The sequence below is a fragment of the Natrix helvetica genome (assembly GCF_964273705.1).
Source record: "Natrix helvetica genome assembly, chromosome: W".
NCBI lineage: Eukaryota > Metazoa > Chordata > Lepidosauria > Squamata > Natricidae > Natrix > Natrix helvetica.
In genome coordinates this window covers 81,209,579-81,237,116 of record NC_138555.1, presented here as the reverse complement: position 1 = coordinate 81,237,116, position 27,538 = coordinate 81,209,579, and the positions used below count along the sequence as shown (strand labels likewise).

General features: G+C 41.0%; 1 gene segment (V, D, J or C); it reads right to left on the bottom strand.

Annotated features, from left to right (window-relative positions):
* Positions 1-11,489: 11,489 nt before the first annotated feature.
* Positions 11,490-15,858, bottom strand: LOC309400741 (Ig gamma-2C chain C region-like). The segment is given in 4 exons: positions 15,492-15,858; positions 13,532-13,858; positions 12,514-12,843; positions 11,490-11,945 (listed from the first exon to the last, which is right to left on the bottom strand).
* Positions 15,859-27,538: the final 11,680 nt, after the last annotated feature.

Sequence of the window (27,538 nt, the reverse complement as noted above, 5' to 3'; positions counted from 1 at the left end):
GTTTAGCATTCTGCAAAGAACTTCCCACAACACATTTTGGAGGGCCAATACAGACAAAAATGACAGATGAGCTTTGATTGTATCTGTATGGACAAAACGCCATTCAGCATCTCCTGCTGTAGTGCATCTTCTATAAGGATTCCCAGGCTCAGTTTATGACCTCACCTCACCTAATAAAACCCTCCGGACATATCGATCTCTTCTTATGTGCAACCGGTGTTATCAGACCAGCCTGAAGTTCTTGCCCACACGTGTCCACATTTTGTGATAATGGGTTCAGATATTTACATTTAGTAAGGGGAACTGCGGGGGCTGTGCAAGGAACAGAATACACAGTTATAACCCATTAGCTGGAAAGTGCAGGTGTCAATTGACCCTGTGATCAGTTGCTGTGGGTGTGGAGGGGGATTTCCCCCTTTTCCCGCCTTTTCCTTCTTTGTAATCTGTGGGCTCTGTGATTTACCTCATGATGTAGTAATTATGCCTGACTGTCTTGCTTGACATCTGTCTGTCTGTCTGTCTGTCTGTCTGTCTGTCTGTCTGTCTGTCAAACAAGACAGTCAGGCACATGGATAGTTAGGTAGGTACGTAGTTAGATAGGTAGGTAAGTAGATAGATATCAAACAAGACAGTCAGGCATATACATATGTATGTATGTATGTATGTATGTATGTATGTATGTATGTATGTATGTACATGCATACGTACATTTGTATGTATATATGTATGTAGGTATGTAGGTATGTAGGTATATAGATCGATATTAAACAGACAGACAGACAGACAGACAGACAGATAGATATTAAACAAGACAGGCACATAGGTAGGTAGGTAGGTAGGTGGGTGGGTGGGTGGGTAGGTAGGTAGGTAGATAGATAGATAGATAGATAGATAGATAGATAGATAGATAGATAGATATTAAACAAGACAGTCAAGCACATAGGTAGGTAGATAGGTGGGTGGGTGGGTAGGTAGGTAGGTAGGTAGATAGATAGATAGATAGATAGATAGATAGATAGATAGATTGATTGATTGATTGATTGATACATAGATATTAAACAAGACAGTCAGGCACATAGGTAGGTAGATAGGTAGGTAGGTAGGTGGGTGGGTGGGTGGGTGGGTGGGTAGGTAGGTAGGTAGGTAGATAGATAGATAGATAGATAGATAGATAGATAGATAGATAGATAGATAGATAGATAGATAGATATTAAACAAGACAGTCAGGCACATAGGTAGGTAGGTAGGTAGGTAGGTAGGTAGGTAGGTAGATAGATAGATAGATAGATAGATAGATAGATAGATAGATAGATAGATAGATAGATATTAAACAAGACAGTCAGGCACATAGGTAGGTAGGTAGGTAGGTAGGTAGGTAGGTAGATAGATAGATAGATAGATAGATAGATAGATAGATATTAAACAAGACAGTCAAGCACATAGGTAGGTAGATACGTGGGTGGGTGGGTAGGTAGGTAGGTAGGTAGATAGATAGATAGATAGATAGATAGATAGATTGATTGATTGATACATAGATATTAAACAAGACAGTCAGGCACATAGGTAGGTAGATAGGTAGGTAGGTAGGTGGGTGGGTGGGTGGGTGGGTGGGTAGGTAGGTAGGTAGATAGATAGATAGATAGATAGATAGATAGATAGATAGATAGATAGATAGATAGATAGATAGATAGATAGATAGATATTAAACAAGACAGTCAGGCACATAGGTAGGTAGGTAGGTAGGTAGGTAGGTGGGTGGGTGGGTGGGTGGGTAGGTAGGTAGGTAGATAGATAAACAGACAGACAGACAGACAGACAGACAGACAGACAGACAGACAGACAGACAGACAGACAGATATTAAACAGGACAGTCAGGCACATAGGTATGTATGTAGGTAGATAGCTAGATAGATATTAAACAAGGCAGTCAGGCACACACACAAACATACTCACATGTATGTATGTATGTATGTATGTATGTATGTAGGTAGGTAGGTAGGTAGGTAGGTAGGTAGGTAGGTAGGTAGATAGATAGATAGATAGATAGATAGATAGATAGATAGATAGATAGATAGATAGATAGATATTAAACAAGACAGTCAGGCATGTAGCTATCTATCTAGATGGATGGATGGATGGATGGATGGATGGATGGATGGATGGATGGATGGATGGATGGATAGACAGATAGATGTAAAATATATTTATTTATATAAAATTATAAATTGTGTCGGCGTGTCTGACTTAGTTTGAAGCCATGTTCCAGAGCGACAAGAAGGTGGCAGAGAAAGTCTGTGTAATGAAATACTATTTTGCATGTGGATCCTTTCAACAGATCCAGAGAAATTACTCCATAAGAATAGAATAGAAAAACAGTTTTGGAAGGGACCTTGGAGGTCTTCTAGTCTAACACCGTGCTTAGGCAGGAAACCCTATACCGTTTCAGACAAATGGCTACCCAACATCTTCTTCAAAACTTCCAGTGTTGGAACATTCACAACTTCTGGAGGCAACTTCTGTTCCACTGATTCATTGTTCTAACTGTCAGGAAGTTTCTTCTCTCCTTGATTAGTTTCCATCCATTGCTTCTTGTCCTGCCTTTAGATTTTATTATTATGATGTAATCTTTCTTGGGTTGGATGAGAGGAGATGTGATATGAATAGTAAATTTTTTTTAGATAACTATAATAACAACAAGGAAATGTTAATGGATAATGTTTCATGTTTTCTACATGTGTTGGTATTGGTAAAAGTAATTAGATATAAGCCTTGAACAGTGAGTTGGGGGAAAAAAAGGAATATGTTATTAAAGGGTAATTATTGGAGGTTTATTGAAATAGGTAACGAATGCCGGTAGGTGGTTGTGTCTTTAAATACAAATGATTCTAGATAAAAACTCGTTTAAATAATTCTAGTCAAACGAGAATGATGGTGCATTGATAGTAAAATACATAAAGATTTTTGATTTAAAATGTACAACTCAATATGAAGGAAGTATAATAATGATTGTGGTAGAAACGGACGAAATCTATTTGTAACCAATCGACACGCTTTCTACAAGATGTAATGAAGAATGATTCTTTTTTTGTGTGTTTTTGTTTAATTAAAACAATAAACATTTTTTTTTTCAAAAAAAGAAGACTAGAATAGAATAGAATAGAATTCTTTATTGGCCAAGTGTGATTGGACACACAAGGAATTTGTCTTTGGTGCATAATGCTCTCAGTGTACATAAAAAGACAAGATACATTCGTCATGAATCATAAGGTACTACACTTAATGATAGTCATAGGGTACAATTAAGCAATCAAATCATAGTAGAAAACTATCAGTATAAATTGTAAGAATACAAGCAACAAAGTTACAGTCATGCAGTCATAAGTGGGAGGAGATGGGTGATAGTAATAGTAATAGTAATCCATTCTTAGTAACTTTATAGGTTTCCATGTTTTTGTGGTGGGTCCTCCGAAGCAGGTTCGCACAACTCAAGACTCTACTACATTCAACTGGGGCTGAGAGTTCAGATATTTTAGAACAATTCTGTATTGTCCGTGCCTGTGTGTACCTTCAAATAAGTCTTGGCTCCTGGTAACCAGAGGGACAAATATCTGCTTTTCTTAGCAACATTTTCAGAAGTGCTTTGCCATTGCCTGGTTCCTAGGGCGGGGAGAAAGTGGCTGGCCCAAGCCAACCCACCTGGCTTCTTAATGTAAAGCAGGACTTAAACTAACGGTCTCCTGGTTTTTTAATCTTAACTACTGCACCAGGAACACAGTGGCTCGAGTGATTGGAACCAGAGGTGGTATTAGACAGGTTCTTACCAGTTCTGGAGAAGCAGAATTTTGGAGTAGTTCGGAGAATTGGCAAATACCACCTCTGACTGGCCCCGCCCCCCATCTGTTCTCTGCCTCCCAAGTCCCAGCTGATTGGGAGGAAATGGGGATTTTACAGTATCCTTCCCCTGGAGTGGGGAGGGAATGGAGATTTTACAGTATCCTTCCCCTGGAGTGGGGAGGGAATGGAGATTTTACAGTATCCTTCCCCTGGAGTGGGGAGGGAATGGAGATTTTACAGTATCCTTCCCCTGGAGTGGGGAAGGGGTGGAGATTTTGCAGTATCCTTCCCCTGGAGTGGGGAGGGAATGGAGATTTTACAGTATCCTTCCCCTGGAGTGGGGAGGGAATGGAGATTTTACAGTATCCTTCCCCTGGAGTGGGGAGGGAATGGAGATTTTACAGTATCCTTCCCCTGGAGTGGGGAAGGAGTGGAGATTTTGCAGTATCCTTCCCCTGGAGTGGGGAGGGAATGGAGATTTTACAGTACCCTTCCCCTGGAGTGGGGAGGGAATGGAGATTTTGCAGTATCCTTCCCCTGAAGTGGGGAGGTAATGGAGATTTTACAGTATCCTTCCCCTGGAGTGGGGAAGGAGTGGAGATTTTGCAGTATCCTTCCCCTGGAGTGGGGAGGGAATGGAGATTTTGCAGTATCCTTCCCCTGGAGTGGGGAGGGAATGGAGATTTTACAGTATCCTTCCCCTGCCACGCCCACCAACCCATGCCCACAGAATTGGTAGTAAAAATAATTGAATTTCACTACTGATCCCCAAGCCATGTTGATGTCACTGGCTAATTCTTTCAACCTGGAACTGCCTTGGTGCTGATGACTTAATTGGAAAACAGAAACCCCAGTATAGAAAACTGGCACAGGAATAATGCTTAGTGCAGGACAAATTTGGACCAGAAAGTCTGAAACAACAGGATGAAAGACAAAGATATTGGAACAAACTCTTCAAAAGCTAAGCCAGGTTGCCTTTTGATATGCATTCATTATATATCATGCCTATCTGGATCAGAGACCTGCCTGCTCTTGAAGAAACAATTTAATATGCGTCCATCAGTTTAATTCGGTGGAATTGATTCGATGACACATGGTCTGCAAGACTATATTTTTCTTCCAGATTCCAGCAACGTCTGCTCCATCTGCGTGGATCCACTGATTGATCTCGGATAATCCAGGACAGAGAGAGGCTCCAGGTCCTTCCTTTTGAAGATGGAGTTGCAGACCCAAGCAAATCTTCCCATTGGTCTTCTACTGGATCATGTTCTTGTAATTAGGGGAAGTTGGTTTCTCATTCAGTTCTGTCATTGTTGAAAAAAACCATTTTACCTATTGGGAAACAGTGAAAACAAAAAAAAATGTTGGGTTTGAAGTTGGTGGAGAAGAATAATTGACACATTCCTTCACAAAGAATTGGTTCTGTTTGTTACTAATACTTCTGTCCTTCCCCCTTTCTTGCAACGAACAGGAGAAAAGGTTACATTATTTCCTTTCCCCTCCTCAACTTCTATTCTCCAAAGTTTTTAAATATAGTCTTCTTGACTTGACCAGGGGTGGGATTCAGCCAGTTCGAGTGACCCGAATGCTAATTTTACATCTGGTTTGCGGAAAGGGTAGTTCAAGGACTGGCTGGCCCTACCCACCCCTCCACTCCCAGGAGTCTCCATGAGGATACCAGATAAGTACAGGGCCCACACAAAGGCTCTCTGAGGGGGAAAAACAGGCACCCCAGAAGTTGCAGAAGTCCAAAAATTGGCCCCTTTCCACCCTGCGGAAAGCCTCCAGAGCCGGGAGTCTGCTTTTGCCCTCCGTGGTGCATGTATGCCCTGCCCACCCAACAACCAGGTAGAGAACCGTTGGTAAAATTTTTGAATCCCACCCCTGGACTTGACCAATTATTTCCTTCACTTCATTTCATTTTTTAAATTTTTAACAGTATCTGTGAGGAAAGAGAAAGAATACAACTGTTGCTTAGGCTGTATAGATATTCCCTATTTTGGCTGCTGCTTTCGAAACGCTTCTCAAGTGTTTCCCTGAGGTGTTAAAAAAAGAGAACATTCCTACGGGCACGGGGGATAATCTTACTAATTTTATTGCAATGAAATTAAATCAAGTTTAGTTTCGCTACAGCGTGGCGTTTGGAAGATATCGGCCTGGCAACTCTCCAAGCCTGATAAAAGTCAGTCAGGAAAGACTGTTTGCGGGGACTTTGCTGGAGAGGAATTCCCTTTAACCTAAAGAAAAGAGGTTTTATCAGGACGAGGAGGCTGCTTCATGATCTTGGGAAGCCGAGGACAGAACACAAGCAAGGGTTGATGCATGAAAACCACAGTCCACCCTCATGGTATTGTAATAAACAACATGAAGAACCTAAAGTTCATAGAGATCAATCAGATTAACAGCTTTTCTAGTCTGGTGCTCTCTTTTGATGGCTGCGGCTTCTCCAACAACATGGAGATGGCCATAATAGGATCTTGAACTTCATAGCATGTGTTCACCTTAAATATTGGCTAGGAAGAATATTATCCTCCTGATCGTGAGAGTCCGATCCTCCCTTTTGCCTTGGTCTGTTTCTTGGTCTGGCTCTCTGCCAAATCAGCCATCAACGGACACATAGAAATAAACAACATCTACATGCTATTGAAAAGAGACATCCCCTTTCTTCCTGCTCCTCATTGAGAAAGTTCTCTTCCCTCCCCACTTACTTTGAACATGGTTATTGTGGCACTATAGGACACACTGAAGAGGAAGAGGATGAAGAAAATAAAAAGGATGGTCCACATATTCACCAGTTCTTCCTCTTTCTCCAAGCTGTAGCCGTTCTCCAAAGTCACAACTATCACTGGGAAAGGAAAAATAGAAAAGATGTCATTTTCCTTATGGTTCATCAACATAAAATTTCCATTGATCCATCTCTCTCTCCCTCCTTCCCTCCCTCCCCCTCCATCCTTCTCTCTATCTCTCCCTCGGTCTCTCTGTCTCTCTCTGTCTCTGTCTGTCTGTCTGTCTGTCTCTCTGTCTCTGTCTCTCTCTCTCTTCCCCACCTCGTACTTCTGCATAGCACTGGAAACATCATCTGGATAAATCAGACCATACAAGTTTACCTAAACAACAACTATGAAGCATCTGGATAGAATTGCAGTTTTTAAATGTTATTCTCTTTGCAGAATTATGGGTCTTTATATTTAAAAATAAATCTCTTTGACCCAATGGATTATAATTCCTCCCAGCGATTCTGCATGTTTTAGTTTATCAGCACACATTCAAGATGTTGACTCTTCTGTTACCGGTCACGCAAACCATTGCTTGCTTATGAGTCCCGGTGGCATAGTGGTTAGAGTGCAGTACTGCAGGCTACTTCTGCTGACTGCCAGCCGCCTGAAATTTGGCAGTTCAAATCTCAACAGGCTCAAGGTTGATTCCATCCTTTCTGAGGCGGGTAAAACGAGGACCCAAAATTGTTGGGACAATAGGCTGACTCCGTAAACCGCTTAGAGAGGGCTGCAAAAAGCACTGTAAGAAGCGCTGTATAAGTCTAAGTGCTTTCATTAGTATTATTGCTGTGAGTGCTGTGCTATTTCTTTTTTTAAAAAAATATATTTTATTTTAATGTGGATTTGAAAAGATATGATATGAGTGGACGTAACACCGCCGCAATAAGTCTACCTGGGTTAGGATTCAGACTAGATTCCGTTTTTTGGTAATGTCAGAATTGTTTACAAGATCTGTGGGTGTCCTTATGCTCAGTTTTAATCGTAATGATTTTCCTTAGTCATATCTATGAGAAGTCCTCATTCTATGACCACAAAGCAGAATTTCTGTTGCTGATAGTTATGGTTGTTTTTTTTTTGTCACGGCTATTAAGCGAATCAATGCACGTAAGGGAGTCACACAGTGGTTACAAAAAATATTGTTATTGTTATTGTTATTGTTATTGTTATTGTTATTGTTATTGTTATTGTTATTGTTATTGTTATTGTTATTGTTATTGTTATTGTTATTGTTATTGTTATTGTTGTTGTTGTTGTTGTTATTGTTGTTATTATATTGTTGTTGTTGTTGTTATTGTTATTATTATTATTATATTGTTGTTGTTGTTGTTGTTATTGTTATTGTTATTGTTATTGTTATTGTTGTTGTTATTATTATTATTATTATTATTATTATTATTATTATTATTATTATTATTATTATTATGCATCAACAGAATTGTATCACAGCGGCCAGTTGTTTCGCCGGATTTGGCATTGATTACTAGTCGGGTCCCACCCAGGGGCCTAGGACGACGTAACGTATTATTGTAATATAAGTGCAGATCCAAGCAGTGCAGCTTTTTGCATTTGACTGATGGTGATTTTGTCAAGTTTTAACTGTTTTAAGTGTAATTCCAGTGCTTTTGGAATAGCACCCAGGGTGCCGATTACCGCTGGAATTACCACTGCTGGTTTGTGCCATAATTGTTGAATTTCGATTTTTAAGTCCTGGTATTTCACGATTTTTTTCATATTCCTTCTCTGCTATCACCTGGTATTGCGATGTCTATGATTGTGACCTTATTTTTCTCAACCAGTGTGATGTCTGGTGTATTATGCACCAGTATTTTATCTGTTTGTATGCCAAAATCCCACAAGATCTTGACCATCTGATTTTCGGTGACTTTTTCAGGCTTATGTTCCCACCAGTTTGTTGTTGCTTTAATATTATAATTTTTGCACAAATTCCAGTGGATCATTTGTGCCACTGAAATGTGCCGCATTTTATAGTCAGTCTGCGCGATTTTTTACAGCAACTGAGTATGTGGTCAACAGTTTCATCAGCCTCTTTGCAAAGTCTACATTTGGCATCATCAGAGGATTTTTCGATTTTGGCCTTAATGGCATTTGTTCGGATAGCTTGTTCTTGCGCATCCAGGATTAGTGACTCTGTTTCTTTCTTTAATGTATATTATTATTATTATTATTATTATTATTATTATTATTATTATTATTATTATTATTATTATTATTATTATTATTATTATTATTATTATTATTCTTTGGTGAGATTCACAGCCTTTGGGGCCGGTTGGTAGCTCAACAGCTCGAGTCCTAACCAAGGACCCAGGAACTGTTAAGGTAACGTCAGAGGATATAAGTTGTTCCAAGTATGGTGGGTTTTTTGTAGAGTCAGAATGTTCAAGTCAGGTCAATTTAGGATTTCCAAACAGTGAGGTAGCCCTTTAGGTATTGTTCCAAGGGCTCCAATTACAATTGGGACAACACACAATTTCTTTTTCCACAGTCGCTCAACATCAATTTGCAAGACCCGGTATTTTGTGATTTTTTCTTGCTGTTTATCTTCAATTCGTGCATCACCAAGTATTGCAATGTCAATGAACCATACTTTTTTCTTTTCAACTATTGTTATGTCAGGTGTGTTGTGGGCCAAGTGCCTGTCGGTCTGGATTCTGAAGTCCCACAAGATCTTGCCTTTCTTATTCTCTAAAACCTTCTCAACCTGATGGTCCCAGTGATTTTTGCTGTACTCAAATCCAAACTCTTGGCACAATTTCCAGTGAATAATCTTAGCAACGCGGTCATGGCGTTGTAGGTAGTCAGTTTGTGAAATTTTGCTGCACCCGCTGATCAAGTGGTCGACTGTCTCATCTTTCTCATTACAGAGGCGACATTTGCTATTGGTGGTAACATGTTGAATTTTTGCCTTCATGCAGTTTGTGGCTAAGGCTTATTCTTGAGCTGCCAAAATAAAGCCTTCTGTTTCTTTTTTCAGTACTCCTGATCTTAACTAGTTCCAAGTTAGTTTTTGGTCAGCTTTGCCTTCAATACTTTTCAAGTATTGGCCATGCATAGCTTTGCTTTTCCAATTTTCAGCTCGCTTCTCAATTACTTCTTTCTTATAGTCAGCTTTTAACTTAGTTGTCTTCAAAAGGCCTCCTTTATTTACTTCCTTAATCATTGGTTCTTCACTTTTCTGGATGTAATCATTCAAGCTGTGTCTTTCTTCTTCTACAGTCTTCTTTACTTGTAGGAGTCCTCGACCACCCTCTGCTCTTGGTAGATACAATCAGTCAACATCACCTTTAGGGTGCAAAGCATGATTCATTGTCATAAGCTTCCTTGTTTTTCTGTCCCAATTGTCCAACTCCATCTGGGTCCAGTCAATTATTCCTGCAGAGTATCGAATCACAGGTATAGCCCAGGTATTTATGGCTTTTATGATGTTTCCTCCACTCAGTTTGGACTTTAATATCTTGCGAATTCGTCAAATGTACTGAGGTTAATTCCTTGACTTTATTATGCATTAATCACATTTTTGTAATTGCTATAATGACCTGCTTCATGGAAGTGAGACTCTCTCATTCTTAGCTTAGCGTCAGTTTTCAACTTCAATGATCAAAATGTTATATGCCTGCATTCTTCACCAGATGAGGATCGGCAGATTTCTAGAAAAGTGCGTCTATGAAGTTTCTTTCTTTTTTGGTTGATATACTGTATATACGGTATATATATCAACCAAAAAAAGAAAGAAATATATATGTGTGTGTGTGTGTGTGTGTGTGTGTGATTTTTTTAGTGTCCGTTATTATACATTAGTTTTTTCAGTGAACATGTTTAGTACCACCAGTTCGCCATGTGCGTGCCGCTTTCACGCATATGCTTGACCCTCCACGCATGGACTTTGTTTGTGGGTGCACCTTCATTGCATGCGCCCGGCCTCAAAAGCGTGACTGAATTGGACAGAATAGAGCCGATTTCTGCTACCAGTTCAGGCGAACCGGTCCGAACTGGCTGAATATCATCTCTGGTGTTATATCAATTATTTGGCAAATAATTGGTATTCCCTAACATAGTTGGTCCTTTGGAACGCTCCCTTATTGGACCATGAGCGCGATGCTTCTATTTATTTATTTTTTAGTTTGGATCATAGCATCCTTATATTATAACAGCTTCTCGAGATTCTCCCTTGAGCATTCTCTGGATTTTTTGGGTATTATATATGAATCCTTGATATTGAAGCTAAGTGTAGATTATAGACCTGCGGGGAATAGTATCGCTTTTCCCCAATTGATTGGTCCATGAAGAAACTTTGGTTATGAGGAAGTTGGCTAAGGGACGTTGCTGGAACTCCGATGATGGGACATTTCTTAGTAAATAATTACAATTATATGTATTTTGGCAACTTTGACTCTTGGTTCTCAGGCTAAATGGACAACCTACAGAGAAGGGCATTTAAGAATATAGGAAAGTGGATATGAAGCAGACAGTAAAGGATCATTCTCCTTATACGTGATGGGTTCAAATCGCTACTGAAGCCTGAAGCTCACCGGGTTGGAGTAGATGAATCTATTCCATTCTTTTCTCACAGCACAAGGCTGCAGTGAGGCTAATTTGGTGTAGCTCCCCTCAACCCACCTAAATCAATTGTCCTTCAGTGGGATTCATACAGAAACATGATGAACTCCATTTTGTTGGATTATCAAAACAGTGACCCATCCATTTGCTGAGATGGGGGGCTGTAGAAATCCAATCAATCAATCAATCAATCAATCCAATAAACCAGCCTTAAGCCTTAGCTCTTCTTTTTCAGACAAGTTATCTCCCTTCCCCAGTCTAGATCTAAACTCTAAGGAGAAAACAACAGAATCTGAGATATTCCTGAGAGGGTTTACTTTTATTCATCCAGATGCCAACTGAGCAAGCAGACAAATCATTAACAGTTTGGTCTCACAGTGCTAGAGGCAAATCTAGGATGGGTTGAAATGGAGCAACTGGTTCATTTTTTACCCTGGGTTTTTGAGATGTTCCTCTGTGTGAACTTTATGGGGAGGGCTTCATGGACCACCATACAAGTGTACACTTTGGTGTTCCAATCAGACTCGAGGATAGAAAGTTTGCTGTATAGAAAGTAGGAGTCATCATGCTTATTCTTCGTAGCTGGAGTAGTCTCATAGTTGTCTTCAGCCAAGGAGTTGTGATCCTCTAGCCACTGGACATCAACATCCTTTGGGTAAAAACCATTTACCATGCAGGTAAGCGTCACGCGTGTGCCTGTGTTGAGCTCATCTCGGTGAGGAGGGAAGACGTAGACCTTGGGTGCCTTGGTCTTGCCTTGGTAAAGTTGGAGGAAAGAAACACAACAATGAAATACAGGATAAATTAGTGGCAGCAATGAATGGTTCACATCTCTTGCTAAACTATGATTCTTTTAGCCATTTATACCACTAAACCACGGTTTTCAAGCCGTTGTATGACTAGACGGAACTAGTGTGAAATTTCTCCCCCTGATCAGGCTTGGTATTCACTTACTTTCTCTATCAGTTCACAAATGTGAGCGTGTACCATCCATGTATATGCTCGACCTTCTGTGCAAGCACATTGATGATTGCACACGGGGCTTGAACGCATGCGCCTGATTTGAAAACATGCCCAAATAAGATGGCATAGAACCAGTGTGAGTGTGCAGCCCCACCTGCGATTTCCACTACCAGTTCAGGTGTACCTGTCCAAACCGGCTGAATATCACCTCTGATCTGTACTTATCCACCCAATATTTGGATTGTTGATGCCGCCCCTTTTCAAGTCTCCAAGCTTGCATCCTTGTCCTACAATATCTCGGTACTAATGAAGACAAGTCCGTTAGTCCCCCTGCGGGGGAACAATGTAGCTTCCTTCTTACCTCCGGCCTTGGAAATTCTCTTTGTGACGGGGGTGACAAAGGATGGATGTTCCACCACACAGGTGAAAGTCTCTCCCGATTCCCAGTGTTGAGCGAAGACGTTGAGGCGACTGACAACAGTGTAGGTACCATTTGGTTGTTGTGTCGTTTCCATTGTTTCAGGATTCAGGGGTTCATTCTTCTCCCTAGACCAGATCATTTTCAACCCCTCTTCATTTTGCAGATTGTTGACAACACAGCTGATTTTGCTATTTCTATCAAGGAACAAGGATTTTGGTGTTGGGGGCAGAATATACACATTAATATCTCCAGAGGGACAACCGCTTCCACCTAAGGATAAAAAAAAATTAATGTCAGTTCCTACGTCAACTCTCATTTCATCCCCTCCCTAAATATGATTGTCTGAGCAGGTGAAGAAGCCGTAAATTAATACATACATCCCTCCGGCCGATTCGCTCACACAGAGAGGGACTCCTCCGGGTGCCGTCCACTAGGCTGTGCCAGCGGGCGACGCCTAGGGGAAGGGCCTTCTCTGTGATGGGCCCGACCCTCTGGAATGACCTTCCCCCCAACATTAGAATGACTACAGATCTCCGCTCCTTCTGCCAGAAACTTAAAACCCACCTATTCCAGCTAGTCGGCTTGGCCTAATTCCATCTTTCCCACCTCAGTTTTATTTCTAAATTTTTAAGATTGGTTTTAGGGTCTGTTTTTAATGTTTTTAATTTTTATAAATTCGTACAGGGGTTGTTTAATTTGATTTTTAGCTATGTATATGATTATTTGTATGTTTTTAAATTTATTCCTGTACACCGCCCCGAGTCCCTCCGTGGAGAGGGGGCGGTCTAGAAATTTAATAAATTATTATTATTATTAAATTATTAATGAAGATTTATTGGAAAATATTATGGATTTCTACAAAGGTCTTATGAAAAGTTGGGCTAGCTCCTCCTTTCCCCCCCTATTTTCATTCCACGTTTGCTTCTACAGAGCAGCATTTGCATAAGATCATGATTACCTTCACATTTCTTGGCTTTGCCTTTCACCGTGGTTTGTGATGCTGCATGGGTTACTTCGCAGTAATGAACTTTTCCTGCCAGCCAGTCGTCTTGGGTGACGTTGACTACGCTGGCAGTACTGAAAGTGTATGTGCCAGGATTCTTCCAAGCGGGATAAGTGTATGGATGCAGCAATCCAGAGCGTCTGTTCACCTTCCAGGCAATGTCCAATGGTTTGGGGTAGAATCCTGAAATCTGGCACCACAGCTGTATGGGCCCATTTCTGGAACCGCATGAAGATTGGAACACGTTGATCTTGGGGCCCACAGGACTATGGGTTGCAATGCCTAAGCAGGAGGAATTAGATGTCCGATTTAAGTATTATTTAGTACTAGTCGGTTGGATGCCCATGCTTCAATACAATACAATACAATACAATAGTAGAATTGGAAGGGACCTTGGAGGTCTTCTAGTCCAACCCCCTGCCTAGGCAGGAAACCCTATACCATTTCAGACAAATAGCTATCCAACATCTTCTTAAAGACTTCCAGTGTTGGGGCATTCACAACTTCTGGAGGCAAGCTGTTCCACTGATTAATTGTTCTAACTGTCAGGAAGTTTCTCCTCAGTTCTAAGTTGCTTCTCTTCTCAGTTCTAAGTTGCTTCACTATGGAACCATGTGATCAGGCTTGATAAATTGACAGCTAAAGCTTGAACATTAATGAGTAGTTACAATCGGCCTCTCCTTTCCCCTCTTCCTCAGGCTTGCCCCACAGAAGCCTTTCCTCTCCCCTTCTCTCCCTTAAGTGTGCCCCACAGAAAGCTCTCCTTTCCTATCTCCCTTCGCTCCCTCAGGCTGGTCCCACTGATCCTCTCCAAACTCCCAGTCCTCAGGCCAGATGAGTCATACGCTGGTCAGGCCCATGCCCAAGTGGCAGTTGGAGCAGAGTTCTTTTCAAGTGGGGTGGGGGAGTAGAATGCCTAACTCCTTAGCATCTGAGCATGTTAATAACAATATAAGAAATACTAATGTTCTGATGGTCATTTTGAAAAATCCTTTCTAAGCAAGCACCTAGGAGCCAAGAGGAACATATGTGCCAAATTTTACGTTTGTAGGCTTTACAGTTTTGGAGATTTTGTGATGACACATGAGTAGTATTTCACTTTTATATATATAGATAATTGGGTGGAGAAACAGAAACGAGGATCACTACACCTTGGTAATAGCCTAATACAACCCCTATCCTTCATCCATTGGTCTTCTCAGCTTTTTCCCCTGAATGTTCTTGAGGGTCTTCTGATTGAAAGATTCCATGGGTTGGAAAATCCTTGACCTCTTACCTAAACATCACATTGTCTTCTAAATCCCTCCTCAAACTTTGTTTTCCTGGTTTATATCTATCAACTTTTGCCTGAATTCCTTCCAAGAGGTGATAGCTTACTCCTGCCTTTCCCCCTGACATTGGTTCATGAGTACCTTTTTGGGGAGACTGCAGGTCGTCCTGATGTTATAATGGCAATTTATATTGCCATACAAGACATTGGAGAGTTTTGCCCCATTTTATGACCTTTCTTGCCACGGCTTTTAAGCGAATTACTACCCTTATTAAATTAGTAACACCGTTGAGAAGTGAATCTGGCTTCCCCATTGACTCTGCCTGTCAGAAGGTCACCAAATGTGAGACATGGGACCCCGCAACCATCATAAACATGAGCCATGAAATATGAGTTTGGATCCCGTGGAAATGAGGACGTGGCAACAACTGTGAATGGTAGTGAAACATGGGTCATTCATAAGTCACTTTTTGTACTGCTGTTATAACTTGGCATGGTCACTAAATGGCTGTAAGCCGAGGATTGCTTGTACCTTCACAATTGTCATTGTTTCCCACCGTTTCACCTTCACATTTGGATGTTCTCGTCTTTGACAAATCAACCGCCCTTGAGAAGAGAAAAGGATCATAAATTGACTGGACTCACGGTCAATTCTTTTGTCAATTCTGGTGCTGGTGGCATTGTGTTCGACATTGCACTCGAATGACTCGGCTTGCCACTGGCTGACGGGGATGGTGAGCAAGCTGCTGTGAGTATAGCGGTCAGATGCAAGCAAAACTGGAGGGAAGTTATGGATTCCACTGGTGATGGCGCCTGAATTCCACTGCACCGTCGCTGGTTGAGGGAAGTAGCCACTGACGAGACAACCGATGGAGACTTCGGAAGCGGTGGTAACGTCTTGGTTATAAGGAAGCAATGGGAACACAGTTGGGGCTGTTGCAACAGCTGTAGGGGAAGATAAAGATAACACAGCGAAGATAGTGAGTTTATATCCCATGAAAGATGGCAACCCTGGTGAAATTCTCTCTGATAGTTCTGAAGTTTTCTATTATTTTCGGCGACTCTGTGAATTTCATGCTCAAGAGATTTGCTTGGGCACGCTTCCAAGGAAAGTACAATAAAGGTAACACATATTTAATTTTACACATTCTAACAGCAGCCAGGATTGTATACGCACAATACTGGAAAAATGTAGAAACTCCTGCAGATGATAATATAACAACAACAACAACAACAACAACAACAACAACAATAATAATAATAATAATTTATTACACGGAATAAAGTGTTTAGTGAAGTTGAACTTGAGGAAATTCAAGCAAATTGCAAAACTAAGAAAACAACATCACAAGCAGAAATAACTGATACTCAAGACACACCTAAAGGCATTGTAGTAGAACTCCCAGAAGAAGCTGTCGGGGAGGAAATAACAACACTATCACCAGAACCAGTTATCACTGAACCAACTGATGAACTAACTCAGAAACAAAAAGAATTGAAGGACAAGATCATGGAGCATTTTCTGCTTAATAAGGAACGGCAACGTTTACCATCATTAAAAACTGTGCCTAAGAAAATTTTGGCCCCTATCATGAAAATGGTTAATGCAGTGCTTTCAACAATTGAATCGGGATCCATCTTGGAAACGAACCAGTTAATGTACAGTGTAGCCGCAATAGTCACTAATGAACTAGGCATTAAAATCAAAGCACCTAGTTACACAACAGAAAAAGCATCAAAGCCAAAGTGGAAAATCCGATTGGAACAAAAAGTCAAAAAATTAAGGGCAGATGCTAGCAATTTGAAGAACATGCGTGAGCAACGACTTAGAAACAACAAAATTATAGATCAGCTAATCAGAAGGTATAGATTGGATACAAGAAACATCAATGAAGCTGTAGAGATTGTAAAACAGCAGATAACAGCAACAGCTAGGAAAATTGAAAGATATGAGGCACGAATCATCAAACAAAATCAGCAATTTCAATCAGACCAACGGCGTTTTTATCAAAGTCTTAATGTGAATGATGACACCAAAAGTCAAAAACCAGAAAAGCAGGCCACAGTTGAATTCTGGAAAGAATTGTGGGAAAATGCAAAGGACTACAATAAGGAAGCAAAATGGATACATGACTTTGAGAAAAGCATTGGCAACAAACAAATGCAAGTATTAGAAATAACAACTGAGATGGTCAAAAATCGAGTAAAAAAAGTAAAGAATTGGACATCACCTGGAAAGGACCAATTACATGGTTTCTGGCTCAAATATCTGACCAGTTTACATGCAATATTGGCCAGGCAACTGAATGAGATTTTACAAAATGGCCAAATTGATGAATGGTTGACAACTGGAAAAACATATTTGATTGAGAAAGATGCAACTAAAGGAACAATACCTGAAAACTACAGACCAATAACATGCTGGCCAACAACCTTCAAATTACTCACAGGCATTATTGCAGATAACATTATGGATTATTTGGAAACAAACAACATCTTGCCAGTAGAGCAGAAAGGCAACAAAAGAAGGAGCAGGGGCACAAAAGATCAGCTCCTAATTGATAAAATGATATTAGAAAATTGTAAGAACAGAAAAACGAACTTGAATATGGTCTGGATTGATTACAAAAAGGCATTTGACTCATTGCCACATAGTTGGATCATAAAATGCTTAGAAACAACTGGCATTAGCAAAAATATTACATCCTTTACTGAAAAGGCGATGAAACAATGGAGAACTGAGTTGGCAGTAGGGAATGAGAACTACGGAATGGTTAATATCAAGCGAGGAATTTTCCAGGGTGATTCACTTTCACCTCTTCTCTTCATCATCGCGATGATCCCACTATCAGTAATCTTAAAAAAAAATGAAATTAGGCTACCAAACAGCCAAAGAAGCCGAAAAAATTTCGCATTTATTATATATGGATGATTTGAAACTCTATGGAAAGTCAGAAATAGAAATCCAATCATTGACAAACACAGTCCGAATATTCAGCACCGATATTTCAATGAAGTTTGGCATGGAAAAATGTGCCACTGTATCCATAAAAAGGGGCAAAATCACTGCGTGTGAGGGAATTGAAATGCCCAATGGCCAACTAATTAAATGCAACGAAAATGAAGTCTACAAATACTTAGGCATTCTGCAGTTGGATAACATCAAGCATGGAGAAGTAAAAACTATTGTCAAGGGAGAGTACACCAACAGAGTTAGGAAAATTTTGAAATCTAAATTGAATGGTGGAAATACAATAAAGGCCATAAACACCTGGGCAATACCAGTTATAAGATACACAGCTGGTATAGTTAACTGGACACAAGCTGATTTGGACATTTTAGACCGAAAAACCAGGAAACTAATGACAATGCACTACAGTTTACATCCACGTGGTGATATTGATAGACTATACCTACCCCGGAAATCAGGTGGCAGAGGATTATTACAAGTGAAGCAAATAGTTGAAGAAGAAAAACATGCACTTGCTGATTATTTAAAAGAAAGTCAAGAAGATCTATTAATCGAAGTAAAGAACAAAAATCTACTGAAGGCCCAACAGACGAAACAAGAATACAGAAAAGGTGTGATAAAATCAAGAATGGAGAGTTGGCAGAACAAAGCCTTACATGGTCAATTTCTGGAAAAAATAAAAGATAAAGTGGACAGTGAAAAAACTTGGTTATGGTTAACAGCAGGTACATTAAAGAAAGAAACAGAGTCACTAATCCTGGCTGCGCAAGAACAAGCTATCCGCACAAATGCCATTAAGACCAAAATCAAAAAATCCTCTGATGATGCCAAATGTAGACTTTGCAAAGAGGATGATGAAACTGTTGACCACATACTCAGCTGCTGTAAAAAAATCGCGCAGACTGACTATAAAATGCGGCACAATTCAGTGGCACAAATGATCCACTGGAATTTGTGCAAAAATTATAACATTAAAACAGCAACAAACTGGTGGGAACATAAGCCTGAAAAAGTCGTCGAGGGTCAGATGGTCAAGATCTTGTGGGATTTTCGCATACAAACGGATAAAATACTGGCGCATAATACACCAGACATCACACTGGTTGAGAAAAAGAAGGTTACAATCATAGACATCGCAATACCAGGTGATGGGGAGCTAATGGGGATTTTGCATTATCCTTCCCCTGGATTGGGGAGGGAATGGGGATTTTGCATTATCCTTCCCCTGGAGTGGGGAGGGAATGGGGATTTTGGATCATCCTTCCCCTGGAGTGGGGAGGGAATGGAGATTTTACAGTATCCTTCCCTTGCCACACTCAGCAAACCACACCACGCCCACCAAGCCATGACCACAGAACCGGTAGTTAAAATTTTTGACTCTCATCAGTACTTATGATGTTTATATTGTAACACTTTGGACATCTAAAAGCAGGCCAGGTGGTGCAGTGGTTAGAGTGCAGTACTGCAGGCTACTTCTGCTGACTGCCACCTGCCTGCCATTTGGCAGTTCAAATTTCACCAGGCTCAAGGTTGACTCCGCCTCCCATCCTTCCGAGGTGGGTAAAATGAGGACCCAGATTTTTGGGGGCAAATTGGCTGACTCTGTGAATTGCTTAGAGAGGGCTGTAAAAGCACTATGAATCAGTAGATAAGTCTAAGTGCTATTGCTAAAAAGCACCCCATTCAATATAGAAACAGAAATGGAATTTATGATGTAAAACAATAAAAATATTATTTAAATAAAAAAAAATTAACTTGAATACCAGACTTTAAATAAGAAGCAGCTTTCTGGGACTATTTATCCCTTCTTCTCAAAGGTGGAGGAAATTCTGACTGAGGGAACAGCAGTTATTTTTTTCCCTAGCAAGCTAGTGAGAAGGAAGCAAAAGAGAAACAATAGAAGGAGAAGGAAGGGAAAGCGAGGAGGCATTTTACAGTCTCAGGAAGCATGGGGTACAAATTTAACAGATTAACAGAGTTGGAAGGGAACTTATAGGTCATCTAGTCCAACCCCTCCCAGCCAAGCAGGAGACCCTGCACCATTTCTAAATGGCAGTCCAAAATATCTCCCCTCACTGTATTTAACTGACCTTCTCTCACTTATAAATAAGATAGATGAACTTCTCTTTTTAAATAGGTAAAGATAAAGGTTCCCCTCGGACATATGTGCTAGTCGTTCCTGACTCTAGGGGACGGTGCTCCTCTCCGTTTCAAGGCTGAATAGCCAGCACTGTCCAAAGATGTCTCCATGGTCATTGGCCGGCATGACTTAACTCCAAAGGGGCACGGAACGTTGTTACCTTCCCACCAAAAAGTGGTTCCTATTTTTCGACTTGCATTTCTACACGCTTTCGAACTGCTAAGTTGGCAGAAGCTGGGACAAGTAACGGGAGCTCGCTCCGTTACATAGCGCTAGGGTTTCAAACTGCCAATCTGCCCACCTTTCTGATCAACAAGCTCAGCGTCTTGGCCACTGAGCCACCGTCAAATAGGAACAACTCAAACTTTTCAAACCCAGCAACCGTCTGCTTCATTAATCAGGGTCAGCACAAACGGAGAATGTCCAAATGTTAATGGTATGTGAGAAACACCTTGGGAGACAGAAGCGGGGAAGAAACTCGGCTGGGAGAAGAGGCAGTTTAACTCACAGAAGGAATGTCAAACATCTCAAAAAGGATCCTCCTCAGCCCGGGGGATCGAAATAAAATTGATTCTCTCTCACTTTAAGTGGATTTGAGAGCATGAGATACAGCTGCATCTAAAAATGAGAGCACCTCAAGATTCTGTCCCCAACTTTAGATGCATCAATACAATACAATACAATAGTAGAGTTGGAAGGGACCTTGGAGGTCTTCTAGTCCAACCCCCTGCCTAGGCAGGAAACCCTATACCGTTTCAGACAGATGGCTATCCAACATCTTCTTAAAGACTTCCAGTGTTGGGGCATTCACAACTTCTGTAGGCAACTTCTGTTCCACTGATGAATTGTTCTAACTGTCAGGAAGTTTCTCCTCAGTTCTAAGTTGCTTCTCTCTTTGATTAGTTTCCACCCATTGCTTCTTGTTCTACCCTCAGGTGCCTTGGAGAATAGTTTGACTCACTCTTCTTTGTGGCAACCCCAGAGATATTGGAACACTGCTATCATGTCTCCCCTAGTCCTTCTTTCTATTAAGCTAGACATACCCAGTTCCTGCAACCGTTCTTCATATGTTTTACCCTCCAGTCCCCTAATCCTCTTTGTTGCTCTTCTCTGCACTCTTTCTAGAGTCTCCACATCTTTTTTACATCGTGGTGACCAGAACTGAATGCAGTATTCCATTCCTTACCAAGGCATTATAAAGTGGTATTAACCCTTCACGTGATCTTGATTCTATCCCTCTGTTGATGCAGCCTAGAACTGTGTTGGCTTTTTTGGCAGCTGCTGCACACGGCTGGCTCATCACTCTCTCACTCTCTGTTCTCCAGCCTTATCTGTGCATTTGCCAAGCCTTCATTTTGTCACCTTCTTAAATGCAGGCTGAATATCTGCTTGCCTGTCGCTTTACTGAATAAAGCAAGTTGTAGTGGAAAAAGAAAACAAGAGCGTCACTCAAACAAGGGGGAGACCCAAGCTAAGAAACTAAGTTATAGAATTATTTCCAAGGTCCATGCAATCTGTATCTGAGAGGCAGAGGATTCTTTATATGCTAGAAGCTTCTGGATGTTCATGAAACACTAAAATGGTTACTTATTCTCTTCTAGCAGACAACTGGAAGACACGAATTGTGCCATTTTAATATCTTTAGCCTCCTCAAAGTTGAAAAGGCAGATGCCTTAAGGCAAACATTCACCCCAAGGATTCAGCTCACCGTTTAAACGAGGCATCAACTCTCTAACAAGAGAAACAAGTTTTAATCGGTCTCTTAGTACTGCTAATTGATCAAAACAAAAGTTACTTTTCCCCATGACTTTATCAGCATTTTGACCTACAGAAATAAGCAGGTGGGTGATTTTATCACCTCAGAGAGGCAGGAGGTATAATATCTAGTAAAGAGAAGACCAGGGGAGACATGATAGCAGTGTTCTAATATTTGAGGGGCTGCCACAGAGAGGAGGGGAGGCCAACCTATTTTCCAAAGCCCCTGAAGGCCAGACAAGGAATAATGGGTGGAAACTGATCAAGGAGAGAGATTCAACCTAGAAATAAGGAGGAATTTTCTGACAGGGAGAACAATCCACCCATGGAACAGAAGTTGTGGGAGCTTCATCCCTGGAGGCTTTCAAGAAGAGACTGGACTGCTATCTTTCAGAAATGGTGAGGGGAATCCTGCTTGGGCAGGCGGTTGGACTTAATGACCTACAAGATCACTTCTAACTCTGTTATTCTGTTATCTTAAGTTCTGTATGAAGCTGGGAATAACCTCCACCCTCTGGCTTCTCACTAGCTTCATTGAATCCCAGCATGCAAGCAGACATCCAGGGAGAAGATAACAGTATGACAGAACAAAATAACAGAATTGGAAGGGACCTAGGAGATCTCCCAGTCCAATCTCCTGCTCAGCTAAGAAACCTTTTCAAGACAAATAGAAACCCAGCAGCCTTCTCATTCCCCACTACCTTATCCTGACACCTAGCACGTTAGCAAGGAGACCATAAAGCTTAGTGCTGAGCATGGGACTTCTAGCTCTGGCCTGGGTTACCTGAAGCATAGCATTCATACGACAGCCTGGAAACAGTCTGGCTCCCCCACCCATCTATTATAAATCGTAGGACAGGGGTCAGGAACCATGGCTCCGGAGCCGCATGTGGCTCTTTCATCCCTCTGCTGCAGCTCCCTGTTGCGGCTCGGCTCCACAATTGATAGGGCTTTCGGTTAGGACTGGTGGAGGAAAAAGGACACCACACTAGGAGGAGACTCTGTGGTGGGGGAACTGGACTTCGGGTCGGCAGAAGAAAAAGAAAGCCATGCTAGGAAGAGACTCTATTGTGGGGGAACTGGATCTCCAGTCAGTTCCAGAATTGAACTTTTGTGGCTCCTTGAGTGTTTAATTTTGCCGACCCCATCCTAGGATTAAGGTAGGGAATTCAAAAGCATCCTGTCGAGTGTGAGATCTGCAGGAAGTTCTCTTCTAACCAATTAAACCATTCAGCTGCTGTACATCATGCTTGGAACAGACCTCCCAAGAACTCCTTGACCCATGCTAGCTTACATCCCAAAGATGCTTTTTCAGGAGGCAACTGGACTTTCTTGTTTTTTCTTCTTCTGAAGATGTTTCTCTTCTCATCCAAGAAGCTTCTTCAGCTCTGACAGGATAGTGGGGAATGGAAAGGTTTATATTGCTTGCAGACAATGAAATCCTTCCATTCCCAACTACCTAGGGAGAGCTGAAGAAGTTTCTTGTATGAGAAGCGAAACATCTCCCCTCCCCCCCAAAAAACCCACAAGAAAGTCCATTTGCCTCTTGAAAAAGAACCTTTGGGACAATCATGACCTGGAATGACTGAGAATCTCTACAGAATCATGCTAGCTTACGTGAACTCAAGCTCTCGGTTGAGTGAGCAAGACATTCTCAGCTGTACAACAGACTTGTAGATGTCCAATTAAGCCTCTTAACTAGGAAATAAGCTCCAAAGAACATGATGGTTAGATCCCACCAAACCTGACACCAGCCAGAGCATAGAAAAACTCAAAGAAATGTATTGCAAGATCACAAAAATGTGGAGAGACCTGGCCCATACAATCACCGAGAGCAAATGAATAGCAACCTCATCCTCATCCCTTGTCTCAACTAGCGTTACTGATTCCTAGCATTCAGCTAGATGATTGAGGATAAATCAGTTGAGCCTGAGAATTGGGGCAACTAACTTTGTTCTTCACTACTTTATGTGAAATCTAGACTTTAACCTGCAGATCAAGAAACCCCATAATACACACGAGACTTGAAGGAACTTCCTGGCTGTTCACTAACTTCTCTGAATCCTAACACTCAGCTGCTGCTAACAATATCCTAGCTAAGAATCAAGACTTGGAATGGTTACTTTCCTTCTTTGCTAGCTTACTGGAACCATCACACATAAGGAGGACATCAACCTTCTATTTAAACGTCAGATTTGAAGAAGAAGGAAACGTGGTACACTTGCCCCTCACCCTTTCTAGAACTTATCTCATCCCTTGGAGAATGATTGAAGAGATCACTACATGTAAGGAACGGAGCAGACACCCCATTAGCTATCTCCTTTCTTCCTGATTCGCTTGGCAGAACCCTACGCACTCAGCTCGGCTGTGAAAATTCTCCTCGCATGAATCTTGGAATAAGCCCACTTGCTTCAAACTATCCATCCTACCTACTAGAGCTAGCTGATGATTAAAAACGTGAAAGATCAGCATTGGGGTTGGAGCAGAACCTCGGGCATCCCCGTTGCTCTCCACAAGCTTCTTATGAACCCAACTGCTCAAATCATAGTCATCACAAAGCTTCTAGCTAAGCAGGAGATGTGAGCCAAGCTTCCAGTCCCCGCCGCAGCTTAGCAGAATCATAATAAGCTAGGACATCAAAAAATCTCCTAGTTGGCCATGAAGCTTGGACTAAGTCTACTTTTTCAGGCTTGGAGCAAGCAGCTCCCCTTTTCATTGCCAGCTTGAATTCTACAGCTCAGCTGGAGATCAAGCAACTCATTGTTGCTTGTAGCATTCTTAATGACTGATTAGCGCACAAGTGGGCCACCCATGGCTCTGGAGCTGCCTGTGGCTCTTTCATCCTTCTGCTGTGGCTCTCTGTCACCGGTCGGCTCCACAATTGATAGGGCTTTCAGTTGGGATAAGCAGAGGAAAAAGAATGCTGTACCGGGAGGAGACTCTATGGCCGGGGAACCTGACTAAACAAGGAAGTAAGGGACGAAGGTGGTAAGGCAGGCCAGATGGAGCATGCAGCTCCTTCTAGTTTTTTTGTGAAGAAATGAGCAGAACATCTTCACCCACACATTACAGAAATTCTCTCTAATTGAGGGGCAGGCAGTTTCCCAGCTCAACAAGGTAGTTGCTTTGTGCAACTCTTCCTTCCCGCTAACTCCTGATTGGAATGGGATGGCCTTCAAGGAGGTGAGGAACACATTCTTATTTTTAGGCAGAAGTGCTCCATCATGATGCTCTCAGCTGAGATGCACAGCTGACACTTCAGGAATTTCAACAGAATCAACTACACAGTCCTACAATACAAATTGGTGGATCTTTGAGCATATGAAGAGCACATGAAGAGCACATGAAGAGCACAACAAGCCTTACTAGTCCCCAACACTAGGAAAACTAAATACACTGACAAGAAATCTAATAAAAGGAGACATACACATTCTTGTTCCAAGACATCTTACCTTGCCCCCTTTCCCCAGAGGTAGCATCTGATTCCAGGAATGTCCTCGTTCTCCCGCTATATCCTCATTTATTTCTAACTTCCCAGGAGGTAGAAAGTCAAATAAGAATACCTCTTTTTTACTCACCAAACCAAATGCCAGGGGCACCCTCGGACTTCGGTCGCTCGACTGGATTCTGCTCTTCCTTGACAATTATGTCCTTGATGAGCAGGACTTTCAAAGTTTTGCTCAGGTTTTCAGGATGTGTCATTTACAAAGGAAGCAAAAATTAGCAAGTTATTAACAAACATCCTTAGGGTTGGCGTGAAGGTGTGAACTGATGGTGTGAAAAAAATAACCATTGTTGAGGTCTGAGTTCCCAAAATTACCATGTGAAACGCTTTCAACCGTGGAGAATTTCCCTTCTTCCTCTTTTATATCTTTCTTTTGTATGTCTTTTAGAAGTCCAAACATTCTTTCACTGAGAAAAAAACACTCAGAGCTTAAATAAACTGGTCAACAACACCTGAAAATATTTGTTGCTCTAAAAAAAACCCATTACCTAGTCAATTTTGCAACGTTGTCCAAGAGGATGAATAGAAAATAGAATAACAATAGACTAGAATAACAATAGACTAGAATAACAATAGAATAACAATAGAATAACAGAACAGAATACTATAGAATATGAAGAAATGGAATGGAATGGAATGGAATAGAACAGAAGAGAACAGAGCAAGTCATGGTTGCCCCAAGGTGCATTTTCAAGAGGCAAGTGGACTTTCTGGTTTTTCTTTGAAGTTGTCTTGCAAAACATCTTCAAAGGAAAAGCAGAAAGTCCAGTTGCCTCTTGAAAAAGCATCTTTGGGACAATAGAATGGAATAGAACAGAGTTTGAAGGGAGCTTGGAGGACATATAGTCCAACTAGTCAAAATTCTCCTATCCAATTTTTACAGGCCATAAAGAAGAATGGCAATCAGTGAGCTGACAAATGTTTTATATCAGAATAAAGAAAAATAGAGTTGGAATGGGCCTGAGAGGTCATGTAGTCCAAGCCCCTGATCAAGCAGGAGACCCTATACCGTTTCAGTTATATGTGTCTCCAGTCTGTTTCTGACGAAAGCACTACTGATGGAGGGTCTCGAGATTTTACAAGATATGTAACGAGCAGCAAGTTGCGAAGAGAAGTCCTCACAAATTTGATGAAGGGAATAGCCAGAAGACTAATTCCACAAATGGCAAAAGAAATAGGACTACACTATTCCTGGAAAGACACTGGTTGAGATATGAACACTAATAACAAAACACTAGTTAAAGTTAGTTAACATTAGAGCATTATGTTAAAAATGAAGTGATAATGGATAAAGTTAGATAAATAATTGATAATGATAACAATGTACACATATGTATTGGCTTGATAAGAGGAAATTTGGTATAAATTTTAAATGGTGAAAAAAGGAGAAAAAGTCAGATTAACTTAGTCCAACGATTGTTAAATAAATGACTGATAATGATAATAATGTAATATTTGTATCGACATGATAAAAGGGAAATTGGATATAAATTGTAAACAGTGATTAAGAAAAGAGGCAGAAAAATTTTGTTATCAAACATAATTCATTTTTATTTTGAATGTGTTGTAAAGATATAATGTTGTTGGATGATATTGAAAATAGGTAATGGAATGCCATTATGTGGTTTTGTTTTAAATTTTGGAATGTTTGTTATAAAGGGACGTTAAAACAACTATAGTCATATGAAAGATGAGGTATGATGATAGCGATATATATAAATATAGGTGATGTAAAATAGATAACTTGATATGAATCATAGGTGATGGCGGTGGAAGGGATGCACGAAAGTTCTTTGTAACCAATTGACACACTTTTTACAATTTGTAATGGAAGATGTTTTTATGGTGTTTGTTGTGTCTTGTTTGTTTGTGTTTATTCAAAAATTAATTATATATATATATTATATTATATGTTTGGTAGGCGGGAGGTATCATCACGTTTGTTCATGTTGTGGGGGTGTTTCTCTATTATTCACAAGAGAATATTATTATTCACTCTATTATTCACAAGAGAATAATCATGGAAGTCATCGAAATAGAGAAACACCCCCACAACATGAACAAACGTGATGATACCTCCCGCCTACCAAACATCTGGAAACCAGCCCTAGCCAACAAACGAACACCACCCACCACCCAAGCCGTTTCAACACAAAACAACAATGCACACACAGCCTGCACCAGTCAGCACCAATCTACCAATCATGATACAACCACACAACCAATCATTCCACTTACTGAAACAAAGCCAGCACCCCATCCCCTCCCACCAAGACTTACAGAAAGATGGCAGCTCCGTTCCCATTTTAAGCCCATGCTTG